Below are 18,339 nucleotides of genomic sequence, written 5' to 3'. Positions count from 1 at the left end.
CCTTTTTTCCAAAAATTGGGCCCCACACACACCCACCCCTTCAGTGGCAGCAGTTGTGCCCCAGTTGTACACTTCACAGCTAGATTTGCATCAAGCACATTCAAAAATACGCCATAGTTAACCGTCCCCAGGATGACACCGGGGTAGGTAAAAGTCTTTGCTGAACCATGACTTGTTCATCTTGGCTCCTTTTAAAAACAATATAAGCAAGGGTTACTCCAAGCGGAGTCTCCCTTTTTTCCAAAAATTGGGCCCCACACACACCCACCCCTTCAGTGGCAGCAGTTGTGCCCCAGTTGTACACTTCACAGCTAGATTTGCATCAAGCACATTCAAAAAAACGCCATTCTTATCCGTCCCCAGGATGACACCGGGGTAGGTAGCAAAGTCTTTCCTGATCCCAGCTCTGTTCATCTTGGCTTCTTTTAAAAACACAGCAAGCAAGGGTTACTCCAAGCGGAGTCTCCCTTTTTTCCAAAAATTGGGCCCCACACACACCCACCCCTTCAGTGGCAGCAGTTGTGCCCCAGTTGTACACTTCACAGCTAGATTTGCATCAAGCACATTCAAAAATACGCCATAGTTAACCGTCCCCAGGATGACACCGGGGTAGGTAAAAGTCTTTGCTGAACCATGACTTGTTCATCTTGGCTCCTTTTAAAAACAATGTAAGCAAGGGTTACTCCAAGCGGAGTCTCCCTTTTTTCCAAAAATTGGGCCCCACACACACCCACCCCTTCAGTGGCAGCAGTTGTGCCCCAGTTGTACACTTCACAGCTAGATTTGCATCAAGCACATTCAAAAATACGCCATTCTTATCCGTCCCCAGGATGACACCGGGGTAGGTAGCAAAGTCTTTCCTGATCCCAGCTCTGTTCATCTTGGCTTCTTTTAAAAACACAGCAAGCAAGGGTTACTCCAAGCGGAGTCTCCCTTTTTTCCAAAAATTTGGCCCCACACACACCCACCCCTTCAGTGGCAGCAGTTGTGCCCCAGTTGTACACTTCACAGCTAGATTTGCATCAAGCACATTCAAAAATACGCCATAGTTAACCGTCCCCAGGATGACACCGGGGTAAGTAAAAGTCTTTGCTGAACCATGACTTGTTCATCTTGGCTCCTTTTAAAAACAATGTAAGCAAGGCTTACTCCAAGCGGAGTCTCCCTTTTTTCCAAAAATTGGGCCCCACACACACCCACCCCTTCAGTGGCAGCAGTTGTGCCCCAGTTGTACACTTCACAGCTAGATTTGCATCAAGCACATTCAAAAATACGCCATTCTTATCCGTCCCCAGGATGACACCGGGGTAGGTAGCAAAGTCTTTCCTGATCCCAGCTCTGTTCATCTTGGCTTCTTTTAAAAACACAGCAAGCAAGGGTTACTCCAAGCGGAGTCTCCCTTTTTTCCAAAAATTGGGCCCCACACACACCCACCCCTTCAGTGGCAGCAGTTGTGCCCCAGTTGTACACTTCACAGCTAGATTTGCATCAAGCACATTCAAAAATACGCCATTCTTATCCGTCCCCAGGATGACACCGGGGTAGGTAGCAAAGTCTTTCCTGATCCCAGCTCTGTTCATCTTGGCTTCTTTTAAAAACACAGCAAGCAAGGGTTACTCCAAGCGGAGTCTCCCTTTTTTCCAAAAATTGGGCCCCACACACACCCACCCCTTCAGTGGCAGCAGTTGTGCCCCAGTTGTACACTTCACAGCTAGATTTGCATCAAGCACATTCAAAAATACGCCATAGTTAACCGTCCCCAGGATGACACCGGGGTAGGTAAAAGTCTTTGCTGAACCATGACTTGTTCATCTTGGATCCTTTTAAAAACAATGTAAGCAAGGGTTACTCCAAGCGGAGTCTCCCTTTTTTCCAAAAATTGGGCCCCACACACACCCACCCCTTCAGTGGCAGCAGTTGTGCCCCAGTTGTACACTTCACAGCTAGATTTGCATCAAGCACATTCAAAAATACGCCATTCTTATCCGTCCCCAGGATGACACCGGGGTAGGTAGCAAAGTCTTTCCTGATCCCAGCTCTGTTCATCTTGGCTTCTTTTAAAAACACAGCAAGCAAGGGTTACTCCAAGCGGAGTCTCCCTTTTTTCCAAAAATTGGGCCCCACACACACCCACCCCTTCAGTGGCAGCAGTTGTGCCCCAGTTGTACACTTCACAGCTAGATTTGCATCATTACATTCAAAAATACGCCATTCTTATCCGTCCCCAGGATGACACCGGGGTAGGTAGCAAAGTCTTTCCTGATCCCAGCTCTGTTCATCTTGGCTTCTTTTAAAAACACAGCAAGCAAGGGTTACTCCAAGCGGAGTGTCCCTTTTTTCCAAAAATTGGGCCCCACACACACCCACCCCTTCAGTGGCAGCAGTTGTGCCCCAGTTGTACACTTCACAGCTAGATTTGCATCAAGCACATTCAAAAATACGCCATAGTTAACCGTCCCCAGGATGACACCGGGGTAGGTAAAAGTCTTTGCTGAACCATGACTTGTTCATCTTGGCTCCTTTTAAAAACAATGTAAGCAAGGGTTACTCCAAGCGGAGTCTCCCTTTTTTCCAAAAATTGGTCCACACAGACACCCCATCAGTGGCAGCACTTGTGCCCTAGTTGCAAACAGGATGTTTTGATTTGCATCAAGCACATTCCAAATCCACAAGCATTTACTCTCCCCAGGATGACACAGGGGTTGTAAATTCCTTCTGGATCCATGACTTGTTCATTTTGATGAACGTCAGTCTGTCCACATTGTCACTGGACAGATGCGTGCGCTTATCTGTCAGCACACACCCAGCAGCACTGAAGACACGTTCAGAGACAACGCTGGCAGCTGGACATGACAAAATCTCCAAGGCGTAACTGGAGAGCTCTGGCCATTTTTCTAGATTTGAAGCCCAAAAGGAGCAAGGCTCCATTTGCAAAGTCATGGCATCGATGTTCATTTGGAGATACTCCTGTATCATCCTCTCCAGCCGTTGACTATGTGTCAGACTTGTTGTCTCTGGTGGCCTTGCAAAAGAGGGTCTAAAAAAATTATGAAAAGATTCCATAAAATTGCTGTTATCAGCACCAGATACGGTCCTACTGGTACGGGTAGACTGTTGAAGATGACGAGACCGTCCCATGTTTGTCAAGTTACAACTGGGAGATTCCCTCCCTGCACCTGCACGGTTGTTTGGTGGAAAAGCCGAGCTAAGATCGAGTAACAGCTTCTGCTGATACTCCTGCATACGTCCGTCCCTTTCTATGGCTGGAATTATGTCACAAAATTTGGACTTGTACCGGGGATCTAATAGTGTGGCAATCCAGTAGTCATCATCACTTCTAATTTTGACAATACGACTGTCATGTTGGAGGTAGTGCAACAAAAAGGCACTCATGTGTCTTGCGCAGCCATGCGGACCAAGTCCACGCTGTGTTTGTGGCATAGAGGTGCTACCCGTTCTTTCTTCGTCTGACATCTCCCCCCAACCTCTTTCAACAGAAATTTGACCAAGGTCTCCCTCATCCGCTGAGTCTTCCATGTCCATGGACAGTTCGTCCTCCATTTCTTCATGTTCTCCTGCACCTTGCTCAACATTTCGCCTGCTACTATGCGCCCTTGTCGATCCCTGTCCCCCATGGTCCCATGCCTGCTGCGTTGGTGATGATGAACGTCTGGACCTTGGTGATGTTGTTGTCCCTTGCGCATATGAATCCTCCTGTAGTTCCTCCCCTTCATGTTGTCCCACCCCCTGACTCCGAATAGTGTTTAGCGTGTGCTCCAGCATGTAAATGACTGGAATCGTCATGCTGATAATGGCATTTTCAGCGCTAAACATATTCGTCGCCATGTCGAAACTGTGCAGAAGGGTGCATAGGTCCTTGATCTGAGACCACTCCATCAGGGTGATCTGCCCCACCTCTGCATCTCGTTGGCCCAGGCTATACGTCATGACGTATTGCACCAGGGCTCTGCGGTGCTGCCACAGTCGCTGTAACATGTGGAGAGTTGAATTCCAGCGTGTCGCCACATCGCATTTCAGGCGATGAACCGGCAGGCCGAAAGACTTCTGGAGCGATGCAAGTCGCTCAGCTGCGGCGCTTGAACGGCGGAAGTGAGCAGACAGTTTTCGTGCCCTGTTCAGAAGGCCATCTAGGCCGGGATAGTGTGTTAAAAATTGCTGGACGACAAGGTTCAACACGTGAGCCATACAAGGTACGTTTGTCACCTTGCCCAGGCGAAGGGCCGCACCCAGGTTTGCAGCATTGTCGCACACGGCCTTACCAGGCTGCAGGTTGAGTGGAGACAACCATTTATTAAACTCGGACCGCAGAGCTGACCACAACTCCTCAGCTGTGTGACTCTTATTCCCAAGACATGTCAAGCTAAAGACCGCCTGATGCCGTTGCGCTCTGCTGCCAGCATAGTAATGAGGGGTGCGTGATTCCTTCTGCGCAGTGAGAACGCTGGTGGCCTGACCAGGCAGGCTTGGGGCGGAGGTGGAGGACCCAGATGAGGTGGAGGATGCAGAAGCAGTGGCGGAACTTGGACAGACAGAGGATTGACACACAAGTCGTGGGGACGGCAAGACTTGTGCAGCAGACCCTTCACCATCTATCACCATAGTTACCCAGTGCCCAGTCAGCGACATGTAACGTCCCTGTCCATGCTTACTGGTCCAAGTATCGGTGGTGAAATGCACCCGTTCACACACAGAGTTTCTCAAGGAAGCGGTGATGTTGTGTGCGACATGCTGGTGTAGCGCGGGCACACCTTTCTTAGAGAAGTAGTGGCGACTAGGCATCTGGTACTGGGGCACAGCGACAGACATAAGGTCTCTAAAATCCTGTGTGTCCACTAGGCGGAAAGGCAGCATTTCGGTAGCCAACAGCTTACAGAGGGATAGAGTCAACCTCTTAGCTTTGTCATGGGTCGCAGGAAGTGGCCTTTTATTTGACCACATCTGAGGGACAGAGATCTGGCTGCTGTGTGTAGACGGTGTTGAGTAGGGTGTCCCTGGAAAAATGCAGGTTTGTGAGGAAAGTGCAGGCGGAGACATGATGTTGCCTTCATCCAACGTTGGTGCTATCGATGTCTGAGAGAGCTGTACACACTCACTTGTTTCCCCTTCCAAACCAACTGACGACCTACCAAGCAAACTGCCTGTTGCGGTTACAATGGTGGAAGTTGTGCGTGGAAAAACAGGTGTGACAGCTGTCCCCACAGTCCTAGAAGATGAAGAGCGCGCGGATGCACTGGAAGGGGCAGGCAGTGGATGGTTCGCTCCGCTAGGCCGCATTGCAGCACGGTGAGCTTCCCACCGGGACCTATGATATTTATTCATGTGACGATTCATGGAAGAAGTTGTCAAACTGCTGAGGTTTTGACCTCTACTAAGAGAATCATGACAAAGTTTACAGATCACATAATTTGGGCGATCTTTTTCTATGTCAAAAAAGGACCAGGCTAGGCAAGGCTTAGAGGCCATGCGACCTGTTGATCCACCCCGAATAATGCTCATAGGCAGAGTGGTGGCTGAGGATGCAGTTGTAGACGTGCTACCAGTGCTCCGACTCTGTCCAGGAAGGCACAAGGTAACTTCGTCGTCGGTTGCATCCTCCTCCACCGCCTCTGTTGACCTCCTCGAGTGTCTGACTGTGGGTTGACAGTAGGTGGGATCTAGAACTTCATCATCAATTGTTGTGTTTGCACTCCCCTCCCCCTCAGACCGAGCCTCTTCTTGCCCTGACCGAATATTTAAGTTGTCATCCCAATCGGGTATCTGCATCTCATCTTCATCAGTATGTTCCTCATTGTCTATAACCACAGGTGTTACAGTTTGTGACAAAGGGTCAACATTATGCTCAGAAACTTGGTCCTCACGGCCTGAATCAGAGTCACAAAGGTTCTGGGCATCACTGCAGACCATTTCCTGTTCTGTACTCACTGTAGCTTGGGAGCAGACCTCTGATTCCCAGGCTATAGTGTGACTGAACAGCTCTGCAGACTCAGCCATCTCAGTTCCACCATACTGTGCAGGGCTGATGGAGACTTCAGAGCTGGGAGAAAGCAAGTTTGATTGGGATGACAACTCAGAGGACTGGTGTTTTTTGGATGCGGTACTTGAAGTGGCTGAGAGGGCACTTGTTGGACCACTTGAGATCCATTCAAGCATTTTCCTTTTTTGCCCATCATCTACCTTTGTTCCTGTTGTTCATGTCCGTAAAAAAGGGAGCACATCGGATTGTCCACGGTAAGTAGTAGACATCTTACTTTTGCTGGTAGATGATCTATCTTCAGCAGATTATAATGGAGCTTTGCCACCTTCCCCACGGACAAAACCTTTTTTGCCTTTTCCACCACGTCTCTTCCCCTTTCCACCAGCATCTGTCATTTTGCCACTCATGTTGATTGCGACAAGATTGTGGACTGAAAATGTGGTAGTAAAAATTGAGAGGTGGTGTAGATTGCAGTGTTGGTCTAGCTGTATTAACAGCAGAATAATAAAGAATAAATATCCCTGACAATGCAACTACGGCCCTTAAACTGGCAGCAAAAATTGCTAGTATAATGGCTTAGTTATAATGAGTTGGAGTGTGCAATGCAGGCAGAGGTGCTGCAAATGTCTTTGCACTAGTGGGACTATAGCAAAGTCCAATAGCCACGTATAGGATGCCACTAGGTACACTGAGTGTTTGCTAGTATAATGGCTTAGTTATAATGAGTTGGAGTGTGCAATGCAGGCAGACGCGCTCTGCAAATGTCTTTGCACTAGTGTGACTATAGCAAAGTCCAATAGCCACGTATAGGATGCCACTAGGTACACTGAGTGTTTGCTAGTATAATGGCTTAGTTATAATGAGTTGGAGTGTGCAATGCAGGCAGACGCGCTCTGCAAATGTCTTTGCACTAGTGGGACTATAGCAAAGTCCAATAGCCACGTATAGGATGCCACTAGGTACACTGAGTGTTTGCTAGTATAATGGCTTAGTTATAATGAGTTGGAGTGTGCAATGCAGGCAGACGCGCTCTGCAAATGTCTTTGCACTAGTGGGACTATAGCAAAGTCCAATAGCCACGTATAGGATGGCACTGGGTACACTGAGTGTTTGCTAGTATAATGGCTTAGTTATAATGAGTTGGAGTGTGCAATGCAGGCAGACGCGCTCTGCAAATGTCTTTGCACTAGTGTGACTATAGCAAAGTCCAATAGCCACGTATAGGATGCCACTAGGTACACTGAGTGTTTGCTAGTATAATGGCTTAGTTATAATGAGTTGGAGTGTGCAATGCAGGCAGACGCGCTCTGCAAATGTCTTTGCACTAGTGGGACTATAGCAAAGTCCAATAGCCACGTATAGGATGCCACTAGGTACACTGAGTGTTTGCTAGTATAATGGCTTAGTTATAAAGAGTTGGAGTGTGCAATGCAGGCAGACGCGCTCTGCAAATGTCTTTGCACTAGTTTGACTATAGCAAAGTCCAATAGCCACGTATAGGATGCCACTAGTTACACTGAGTGTTTGCTAGTATAATGGCTTAGTTATAATGATTTGGAGTGTGCAATGCAGGCAGACGCGCTCTGCAAATGTCTTTGCACTAGTGGGACTATAGCAAAGTCCAATAGCCACGTATAGGATGCCACTAGGTACACTGAGTGTTTGCTAGTATAATGGCTTAGTTATAATGAGTTGGAGTGTGCAATGCAGGCAGACACGCTCTGCAAATGTCTTTGCACTAGTGGGACTATAGCAAAGTCCAATAGCCACGTATAGGATGCCACTAGGTACACTGAGTGTTTGCTAGTATAATGGCTTAGTTATAATGAGTTGGAGTGTGCAATGCAGGCAGACGCGCTCTGCAAATGTCTTTGCACTAGTGTGACTATAGCAAAGTCCAATAGCCACGTATAGGATGCCACTAGGTACACTGAGTGTTTGCTAGTATAATGGCTTAGTTATAATGAGTTGGAGTGTGCAATGCAGGCAGACGCGCTCTGCAAATGTCTTTGCACTAGTGGGACTATAGCAAAGTCCAATAGCCACGTATAGGATGCCACTAGGTACACTGAGTGTTTGCTAGTATAATGGCTTAGTTATAATGAGTTGGGGTGTGCAATGCAGGCAGATGCGCTCTGCAAATGTCTTTGCACTAGTGGGACTATAGCAAAGTCCAATAGCCACGTATAGGATGGCACTAGGTACACTGAGTGTTTGCTAGTATAATGGCTTAGTTATAATGAGTTGGAGTGTGCAATGCAGGCAGATGCGCTCTGCAAATGTCTTTGCACTAGTGGGACTATAGCAAAGTCCAATAGCCACGTATAGGATGGCACTGGGTACACTGAGTGTTTGCTAGTATAATGGCTTAGTTATAATGAGTTGGAGTGTGCAATGCAGGCAGACGCGCTCTGCAAATGTCTTTGCACTAGTGTGACTATAGCAAAGTCCAATAGCCACGTATAGGATGCCACTAGGTACACTGAGTGTTTGCTAATATAATGGCTTAGTTATAATGAGTTGGAGTGTGCAATGCAGGCAGACGCGCTCTGCAAATGTCTTTGCACTAGTGGGACTATAGCAAAGTCCAATAGCCACGTATAGGATGCCACTAGGTACACTGAGTGTTTGCTAGTATAATGGCTTAGTTATAATGAGTTGGAGTGTGCAATGCAGGCAGACGCGCTCTGCAAATGTCTTTGCACTAGTGTGACTATAGCAAAGTCCAATAGCCACGTATAGGATGCCACTAGTTACACTGAGTGTTTGCTAGTATAATGGCTTAGTTATAATGATTTGGAGTGTGCAATGCAGGCAGACGCGCTCTGCAAATGTCTTTGCACTAGTGGGACTATAGCAAAGTCCAATAGCCACGTATAGGATGCCACTAGGTACACTGAGTGTTTGCTAGTATAATGGCTTAGTTATAATGAGTTGGAGTGTGCAATGCAGGCAGACGCGCTCTGCAAATGTCTTTGCACTAGTGGGACTATAGCAAAGTCCAATAGCCACATATAGGATGCCACTAGGTACACTGAGTGTTTGCTAGTATAATGGCTTAGTTATAATGAGTTGGAGTGTGCAATGCAGGCAGACGCGCTCTGCAAATGTCTTTGCACTAGTGTGACTATAGCAAAGTCCAATAGCCACGTATAGGATGCCACTAGGTACACTGAGTGTTTGCTAGTATAATGGCTTAGTTATAATGAGTTGGAGTGTGCAATGCAGGCAGACGCGCTCTGCAAATGTCTTTGCACTAGTGGGACTATAGCAAAGTCCAATAGCCACGTATAGGATGGCACTAGGTACACTGAGTGTTTGCTAGTATAATGGCTTAGTTATAATGAGTTGGAGTGTGCAATGCAGGCAGACGCGCTCTGCAAATGTCTTTGCACTAGTGGGACTATAGCAAAGTCCAATAGCCACGTATAGGATGCCACTAGGTACACTGAGTGTTTGCTAGTATAATGGCTTAGTTATAATGAGTTGGAGTGTGCAATGCAGGCAGACGCGCTCTGCAAATGTCTTTGCACTAGTGGGACTATAGCAAAGTCCAATAGCCACGTATAGGATGCCACTAGGTACACTGTGTGTTTGCTAGTATAATGGCTTAGTTATAATGAGTTGGAGTGTGCAGAGGACAAGAGGGTACAGTGGCAGGATTGTGGGGCTCTGGGTAGAGGAATGGAAGCCTGCCTTTCTATTCCCTCCTAATGGTGAAATGCAGGGAGGAAATCCCTGACCTTGGCTACACAGACGCTGTTGCTGTTTTCAGGACCTGTCACCTATGGCTCTCTGACCCTGCCGGTTTGAGCCCTTAAAAGGACTGCTAGAAAGTGCTCTCCCTAAGCTGTCCAGCGCTGTGTATGGAGCGCATACAGCTGTATCGGCGATAGGACTCAGGAGGACGGAGCTGCGACAGTGATGTCTGACACCAAAGACGCAGAAGGCAGATAATGGCGTCCTGGAGGAAAATGTCCGGTTTTATAATGCAGGGACATGTGACATGGACATCCTATCACACATGCCGTTGCTTCTCTGGCTAAAAGTCCACTTAGCTGTGTGTGTGTCTGGGATTGGCTGACATGCTGGCCCGCCCCACAAGACGCGCGCGCGTAGGGAAGGAAGACAAGAAAAAAAAAAAAAAAAATGGCGATCGCCATTATAGAAACAGCAGTGATCTGAAGGCGCTGTTCACGCACACTATACACTGAAATGTCATAATAGTGTGATTCACAGAGTGACTTACACTATTACAGCAGAAACCAAACTAGGATTTAGCTGGTTTTTTGCTGCTAGAACCGTTCTCGAACGTTTCTAGAACTATCGAGCTTTTGCAAAAAGCTCGAGTTCTAGTTCGATCTAGAACATGCCCCAAAATCACTCGAGCCTAGAACTGGAGAACCACGAACCACGAACCGCGCTCAACTCTAGTATTGAGTAAGGATACGCCCGCTAGATGGCTATACCTACTAGTCAGAAGCACACACTCCACGCACTTGTATTGCGTGATGCTGCACCTACCAGTAGGGTTATGGCTGGGCACAAGCATATCGCACAATTGCAGTCTCGTGACCGTAGTTCTCAACTCAGAAAGTGGCAAATCTTCACAGCACTCTTTGTGTACACTGGGAGTGTTCATAATTCTGCAGTCACATACAGTGACTGCATACTGCCACGTTAGGTATGGGGAAGTACCAAGCGCACAGCAAAAGGAAAACCCTGTGTCTAGGGAAAGGAAAGATAGTGACTCCTGACCAAACCTACTGTTGGTCCCTAGGATCCCTCACCACCCTAGATAGGTTCCGCACCTATGCACTGAGCCGGATACCTGACCATAGGTAACCCTAATTTTGGGACCTAAATAGGGAATGGATGGGATGAGCTCTTCGTCAACCACACTAAACAACTAAAGAAGACACTAGGAGGACACATGGGGAAAAGCATGAACTACTTATCATTAGATGACTCAGGTAGAAGGTCAGCAGAGTTTTTAGCAACAATACCACAGAGGAGTACTTGTACGTGTTGAAAAACAACTCTTGCGACACTTTAAATAAATAACCGTAAAACTTGTTCCACAACAAAATAATGTAACACCTAGCTGTGTGTACCAGATTATAGGGGTCTGGTTACCAAACATTATGCCACTCCACACCATAGTCACAGTGATAGGAAGGTACCATGTTTGCAGACTAATCTCCGGCTATCAGTGCATTCAAGAAAAAAGTAAGACTCACTATTGAAGAGGATAGACCTCTTTTGGCATCTAGTTTGGCACCTTGGTAGCCTTTGCGAGCGGTAGTGTGAAGTTAATGGAGTACCTGTAGCTGAACACCTAGCTCACCCAGCTTTTCAATGCTTGTGCCTTAGGCTTTGTACATATGTGCTGTCCAATTCCATTTGCAGTACAGATCACTATGCACCAGTCTTCTAATCTGATGATTGTCCATGCATGTTTTGCCTCTGTTCACCTCCTGCTACCATTTCAGTTTATTGTTGTTCTTCCAACCACTGGAAACACAAAATTAATCTGTGGTGACATCACAACCCACATGTGTTGTAATCTGCCAAAGTAATAAACCAAGGTCCCTCCATTCAAGGATTCTGTCCTTCTCATTTTGTGACAAATTTAATTAATTGTGTACCGCCCCTGCAGCAGTTGAGCTGCTCGGATCAGGGGTTGCTGTGGCTCGAGGGTCTCCAGATCCGGGGGCTTGCGGCCACTTTGAAGTGCAAAAGGGGGGATATTTACAAGGGAGAGTTTGTGACACCACCCGTGGTTCACGGTAGGGGGAGTACCGCCGCTGCTGATGGGAGTACCCGGGGGAGATGGAGCGGGGCATTGTCTGATGGAATCGAGCCTGCCTCCATGCACATGTAGATAGATGTTTCTGAGTGACCCCTCGGCCTAAAGCTGTCGGGGTCCCGCTCCCTATAGTTAAATAGGGGAGCTGTGCTCTCGATGGCTGACACTTGAGATTTCTGTAGACTGCATAAGCTGGAAAGCCCTATCCCCCTCGTTGTGTTGGTGCCTTCGATCTCTGAGCTCTTGGGTAAAGTTCATAAAGAGACTATCCTCCACAGGTGAATTACCAGGTTGCGTGAAGCTATTCCCTGATCTAGGGTTCTGTACCCTGCCGTGCTCGGTACCGGTCCAGTTACTGGACTTCCGGTGTCGACCGTTCTCCAAAACTAGGTCTGGGCACCCTTTTCCAATACCCTGTGCCTAGGTCTCCGACTCCTCTGGTCGCAGACCACCGTCTGCGACTTAACCAAAGTCTCTCAGGGAGCTACAACTCCCTCAGCTCCTCACTCTCTGAGGGCTACTCTAAACTGACTAAATCCCTCCCACCAGTCTGCCTGACCCCTAGACGGTTGGCCCTTTTCCAGCTAGACCACCCACTGGTGTGCCTGACAGGGTGTGGTGTGAGGTGTGGCTAGGATTTGAGTGCTGATGGGACCAATAACAGAGTTAGGATCCCAGAACCATGGGGGATGAGTTCTGCACTATAAGAAAAAAGAGTGCAGTTCCCTGTGACACCCTGATGAGGTCAGGGGCGTCACAATTGCACATCAGTGAACAGAAGGCATCACACAATTATCCCATGAGACAATTACATTTTTGAGGATTCATGTGGCTAAAAAACTGTTTTCAGTATGGCTTTTATTATCTACAACAAGCCACACAGTGGGGCTAGTTGCATGAAAATTTGATCATGTGCAGATCTTAGTATCTTCTATCTTAATTTACATAACTTTATGGGCTGGCCTGTCTTTTTTGGTGTTGCAATTTCATTACTGAGAGGTGAGGTTTAAGAGATAATGCTTCACCTTGTGGAGAGTTACATACCTAACATGTCAGTGTAAGGAGGCTTATAAGCTACCCAATGCTCCTTTGGGAAATTAAATATACAAATTCCCTCCTCAGATGAAAATAACTTGAACTCTAGCTCCACTTATTTAAAGTAGCAATCCTAAAAGTTAATACCATCCTTAAAGGATTATTTCAGTCTCCAAGATCCTATCCCAATGTGTAGTAGGTGAAGTAACAATGATAATAATAATAATAATAATAGCAAATACCTCCAATTAGAAATGTAGTATAGTTCTCATGATACAGCCATGTCTCTTACCTATGTGCAGGGCAAAGCAGCTTAGGTATCCATGGTTATGTCCACCCATATAGTGACAGTTTTTTAGTGGGTTGCTTAGTTGCCTGTGTTCAGAATCATAGATATGTGGCACCCCTGAGGGTCCAGTCATCACAGAGGTACTGCACCTCATCCAGATGTGTGGTACCCCATTCCTTGGTAAGGAGGGGGCACAGGCCGTTGTCCACACACTCATAGCATAGACACACCACTTCAGGCTAGGGTTAGGGCAAGACTGCTCTTAGGGGAGAGCACCGGAGCCAGTCTGAAGGTGGGGCTTAGTTAGTGGGTGGAACGAAGAGTTGAGAGAGAGAGTACGAAGGAGGACACGGAGGAGAGAGGTCCTGAGGACTGAGTGGGTGGAACTCATCCTAGGACAAGAAGAGAGATCAGAAGAGAGGAAGAATGGGTCCCAGAGTCACGGGCAGGAAAAGATCCACCCGTGGGGCTCGCATCCACATCCGACGCACCGGTGTGGAAGGACTAGGCTGCAAGGGGGAACCGGCCCCCAGACCTAGTGGAGAATAACCAGGACAGCAAGCAAACCGGAGGCTGAGGTATCTTTTTGTGCCGAGGCCGCAACCACACGCGAATCCACTGAAAAGGTGACCACATCGGGCTAGGGGGACAGGGCAGAGAAGCCTCCCAAGCAAGGCCTGCGGACACCGGCTCAGGACACACTGTGGAGGTGCAGGGCAGGAGGGCGATGACAGCGTAGCAAGATGACCAGAAAAGGGATACAGAAAGGGACACCGGTTATGTGCCTCTGAATTACCTGGGGATTGGCTGGATCCTGTCACCGCAGGACTCAGCATTCCAAGGGCGGTGTTTGACCGGCCGGCCGTGATAACCTGGAACTGCCAACTGTGAGTAAACAGTTAATGAGTGCATTCCGCTGTGTCCTGGAATCATTGTCTGCGCCGCCAGCCTCGCGTTACACAAACATTCCTCCATCAGAGACTATGTACTGCTGCCCTGGGGCCCAGCTCCACCTGGGGAGAATATCAGAAAATAAATACAAAGAGGATTGTACTAGAAATGTTTTATTTACAAAATATTGCCTCCTTCTCGTTGTATTCTTAAATTTGATCTTTATTTTAAGGAGAAAGTGTTCCTGTGACAAAAGTTCCTTTACCAAATGTTGATAATGGAATTCCATGGAAACTGCACAGTGGAGAAAATTCTCGAGCACACATACTGTATTGTGGAACAGAAGTTATAAAGACAAAACTGCCTCCCGAGGGCGCTGTTAAAGCTCTGGTTTTACAAACAGGTTAGATGACTGGGGTCTGCACAAGACACTCCATGCGTGCCAGGTTCAAATGGACATATTGAACTACAAACCAGTTCTGTCAGCAAATTGCATACATGACCGGCTTCCAGCGCAGATTAATGAGCTCTGCAGACTGCACACAATTGCCAATGCCGCCTTTACATTGCCTGCATTATTCTGGTCCAATAGAGCAGAGCAGAGTAATGCATGCTCTGATTACATTTTCATACACTGTAAAATATGTATCGACCATGTGTACTGGAACACTGGCTGTAAGTGGTCTCTGTGCTATCGGTGCCTGGTCCATGTCGCACATGAATAGCAGAAGAACTAATTACATGCTCATCTATGTGAACTCTAAAGGGCCATTTTCACGCTGCGTCCTCGCTAACGATATATCGTCGGGGTCACAGTGGTTGTGAAGCACATCTGGCGTCGTTTGCGACATCGCAGCGTGTGACTAAAAGGAGCGACGATCAACGATCGCCAAAATGGCAAAAATCGTTGATTGTTGACACGTCGCTCCTTTTCCAAATATCGTTGGTGGTGCATGCTGCTGGTTGTTCGTCGTTCCTGCAGCATCACACATCGCTGTGTGTGACACTACAGGAACGACAAACATCTCCTTACCTGTGTCTACCGGCAATGAGGAAGGAAGGAAGTGGGCGGCATGTTTCAGACGCTCATCTCCGCCCCTCAGCTTCTATTGGGCACCCGTTTTGTGACGTCGCTGTGACGCAAAACGCACCTCTCCCTTGAAGAAGGGATTGTTCGGCGGTCACAGCGACATCGCTGAATTGGTATGTGCGTGTGACGTTGCCGTAGTGATAGTGTTCACTACGGCAGCGATCACCAAATGTCGCACGAGCAACAGGGGCAGGTTCTATCGCTCGCAACATTGCTAGCCATCGCTAGCAATGTTGCAGCGTTTAAAGCACCCTTTTGGCTGAGGCCACTCGGGGATTAGTGCGATCCTCGCATGACACTCGGCTCATGCTTGCAGCATAGCAGGAGCCGAGTGTCATGTAAGTGTCATGTGACTGTGGTCCGATCCTGCGATCAGACAACAGCTGCAGAAGGGAGGGTTGTGCTGAGGAGGGGAGGGAGAGATTTATCTCCATATCTCCTCCGTTGTTGGCTGATGGGATTCTCACACTGCTACCACGTTACCCGGTGTACTGCAAGTGCAGTGCGATGTTTCTCTCGCACCATAGACTTGAATGGGTGAGAGTGAAACAGGATCGCCAGCATGCTGCGACTGTTTTCTGGGTCCAATTAGGGCTGAGAATATAATCGTTCATGGGAGCGAGCCCATAGAGTAATATTGACAAAGGAATTCAGCTCACCCACTCCAAGTCTCCAGGCCCTCTCTCTGCAGCACGGACAATCGGCCGGGCAGCTGCAAGCATGTGAGATGAAATCCAGCGCAGGAAAGAAGGCACTCTTCAATATAAATTTCCATATGGTTTATTCCATATCCACACGTATGAAGGTAGGTACAGACAGCCCCTGGGCAGGGGAAAAATGACTAGCGATGTGTTTCGACCGTATTACACAGTCTTAGTCATGTAACTAAGGCATTAGGCATTTAGGCATAAGGAAATAGGCATTTCTCATCTGTATTCACCAAGGAACTGACTGTACCAGGGATCATTCAACAAGTGAAAAATCAAAGTCCACCACCCGATATAATTAATTTAACACAAGATGAAGTACGCCTACGTCTGAGTAAATTAAACATTGACAAATCCCCAGGGCCAGATGGCATTCATCCACGAATATTGAGGTAATTGAGCTCCGTAATCGACAGACCGCTGTATCTCATCTTTTTAGACTCACTTGTAACAGGGTTGGTGCCTCAGGATTGGAGGATTGCTGATGTGGTACCGATATTTAAGAAAGGTAAGAGGGTAGATCCAGGCAACTACCGTCCAGTAAGCCTGACATCAGTAGTATGCAAAGTTTTTGAGGGCATTTTAAGGGATGACATGCAAAAATATATTGCAGAAAATAATATGATAACTGACAAACAGCATGGATTCATGAAAGATAAGTCGTGTCTAACCAACCTGTTGGGGTTCTATGAGGGGGTAAGTGCAAACCTGGATATTGGTAATGCAGCTGATGTGATTTATTTGGACTTTGCAAAGGCATTTGATACTGTACCACATAATAGCCTTATACTAAAGCTCCAGAAGCAAGGACTAGGGGACACAATATGCAACTGGGTAAGGAATTGGCTAAAAGATAGGAAACAAAGAGTAGTCATAAATGCTACATTCTCTAAATGGGCTATAGTCAGCAGTGGGGTGCCGCAGGGATCTGTGCTAGGACCAATTCTTTTTACTCTCTATATTAATGACCTTGTGGATGGGATTGATAGTACAGTGTCAGTCTTTGCCGATGACACCAAACTATGTAGGATATTAAAAACTGACCTGGATAGTACAATATTACAAAAAGATCTGGATAAGATGTCAGAATGGGCAGATACTTGGCAAATGAGATTTAATGTTGATAAATGTAAAGTAATGCACCTAGGACGGAGTAATCCTATAGCTGCGTATACATTAAATGGAAGTAAACTCGGGACTACAGAACAGGAGAAGGACTTGGGTATTCTCATTACAAATAAGCTGAGCAGCAGCACTCAATGTCAGGCAGCAGCTGCTAAAGCAAACAAGATTCTAGGGTGTATAAAAAGAGAGATTAGATCCCGTGATCCCAACGTATTGTTACCCATCTATAAATCACTTGTAAGGCCACATCTGGAATACGGGATCCAGTTTTGGGCTCCACATTTTAAAAAGGACATTCAGAAGTTAGAGTCAGTTCAAAGGCGGGCAACTAGACTATTACAAGGAATGGAAGGCCTCCCATATGATGGCAGATTGAAAAAGTTAGATATGTTTAGCTTAGAAAAAAGACGTCTCAGAGGAGATCTCATTTATATGTATAAATACATGTGTGGTCAATATAAAGGACTGGCACATAACTTATTTCTTCCGAAAACAATACTAAGGACCAGGGGGCACTCACTGCGAGTGGAAGAAAAGCGATTCCGACACCTAAATAGGAAAGGGTTCTTTACAGTTAGAGCGGTCAGACTGTGGAATGCCCTACCACAAGAGGTAGTAATGGCAGATACTATAACAGCTTTTAAAAAAGGGCTGGATGATTTCCTCAGTACACAAAACATTGTTGGTTATAAATGACTTAGTGACTAAATGTACAACTGGTGAAGGAAGATTGAACTAGATGGACCTAGGTCTTTTTTCAACCTAAGTAACTATTTAACTATGTAACTATGTAACTATGTAACTGACTAATCTAAGTGCTGCACATGGAATAAACCATATGGAAATTTATATTGAAGAGTGCCTTCTTTCCTGCGCTGGATTTCATCTCACATAGAGTAATATTGGTCCGAGTGGATTGTAATTTTTTTATCGCATTCCACTCGCTCCGTATTACTCGCCATGTGCGCTGACCCTTAAAGGGAATCTGTCAGTAGGATCAACCCTTCCAAGCTACTATAGGGCATGTAGGTCATAAAAAGTTGAATTTAATGATACCTTGATAACTGTGATTCGATGTTTTATTTCTGAGAAATCTGCATTTTACCCTAATATGTAAATTAGATGTTTAGAACTTTGGGTGAGACACAAAACTACCTAGAAATCTGCCTCCAGAGCTTATTTTAAATTAAATTCAACATTTACAGTAATGGCTTAGGAAGGTTGATAATACTGACAGATTTCTGTTAAGATAATGGGGACTCAGTAACTGGTTAATCCAGCTTGTATACTTTTCCAAGGTGTCATCCAATGAAGGAAGCCATCTGTTGCTTTTTTTACACTTCCTCATTCAAGATTGTAGATTTATTCTTTTGCATGGGCAGGCAGGATATTTATAAT

At 46.7% G+C, this 18,339-nt stretch overlaps 1 pseudogene; it reads left to right on the top strand.

The window, feature by feature from the left end:
• The window catches only part of LOC142297273 (putative cation-transporting ATPase 13A4), a 332,303-nt pseudogene that overhangs the window by 61,957 nt on the left and 252,007 nt on the right, over positions 1-18,339 (top strand).

Source organism: Anomaloglossus baeobatrachus, chromosome 3 (genome assembly GCF_048569485.1).
Source record: "Anomaloglossus baeobatrachus isolate aAnoBae1 chromosome 3, aAnoBae1.hap1, whole genome shotgun sequence".
Lineage (NCBI taxonomy): Eukaryota > Metazoa > Chordata > Amphibia > Anura > Aromobatidae > Anomaloglossus > Anomaloglossus baeobatrachus.
The sequence above is the reverse complement of the archived record's forward strand: the minus strand, read 5'-3'. Positions and strand labels throughout refer to the sequence as shown.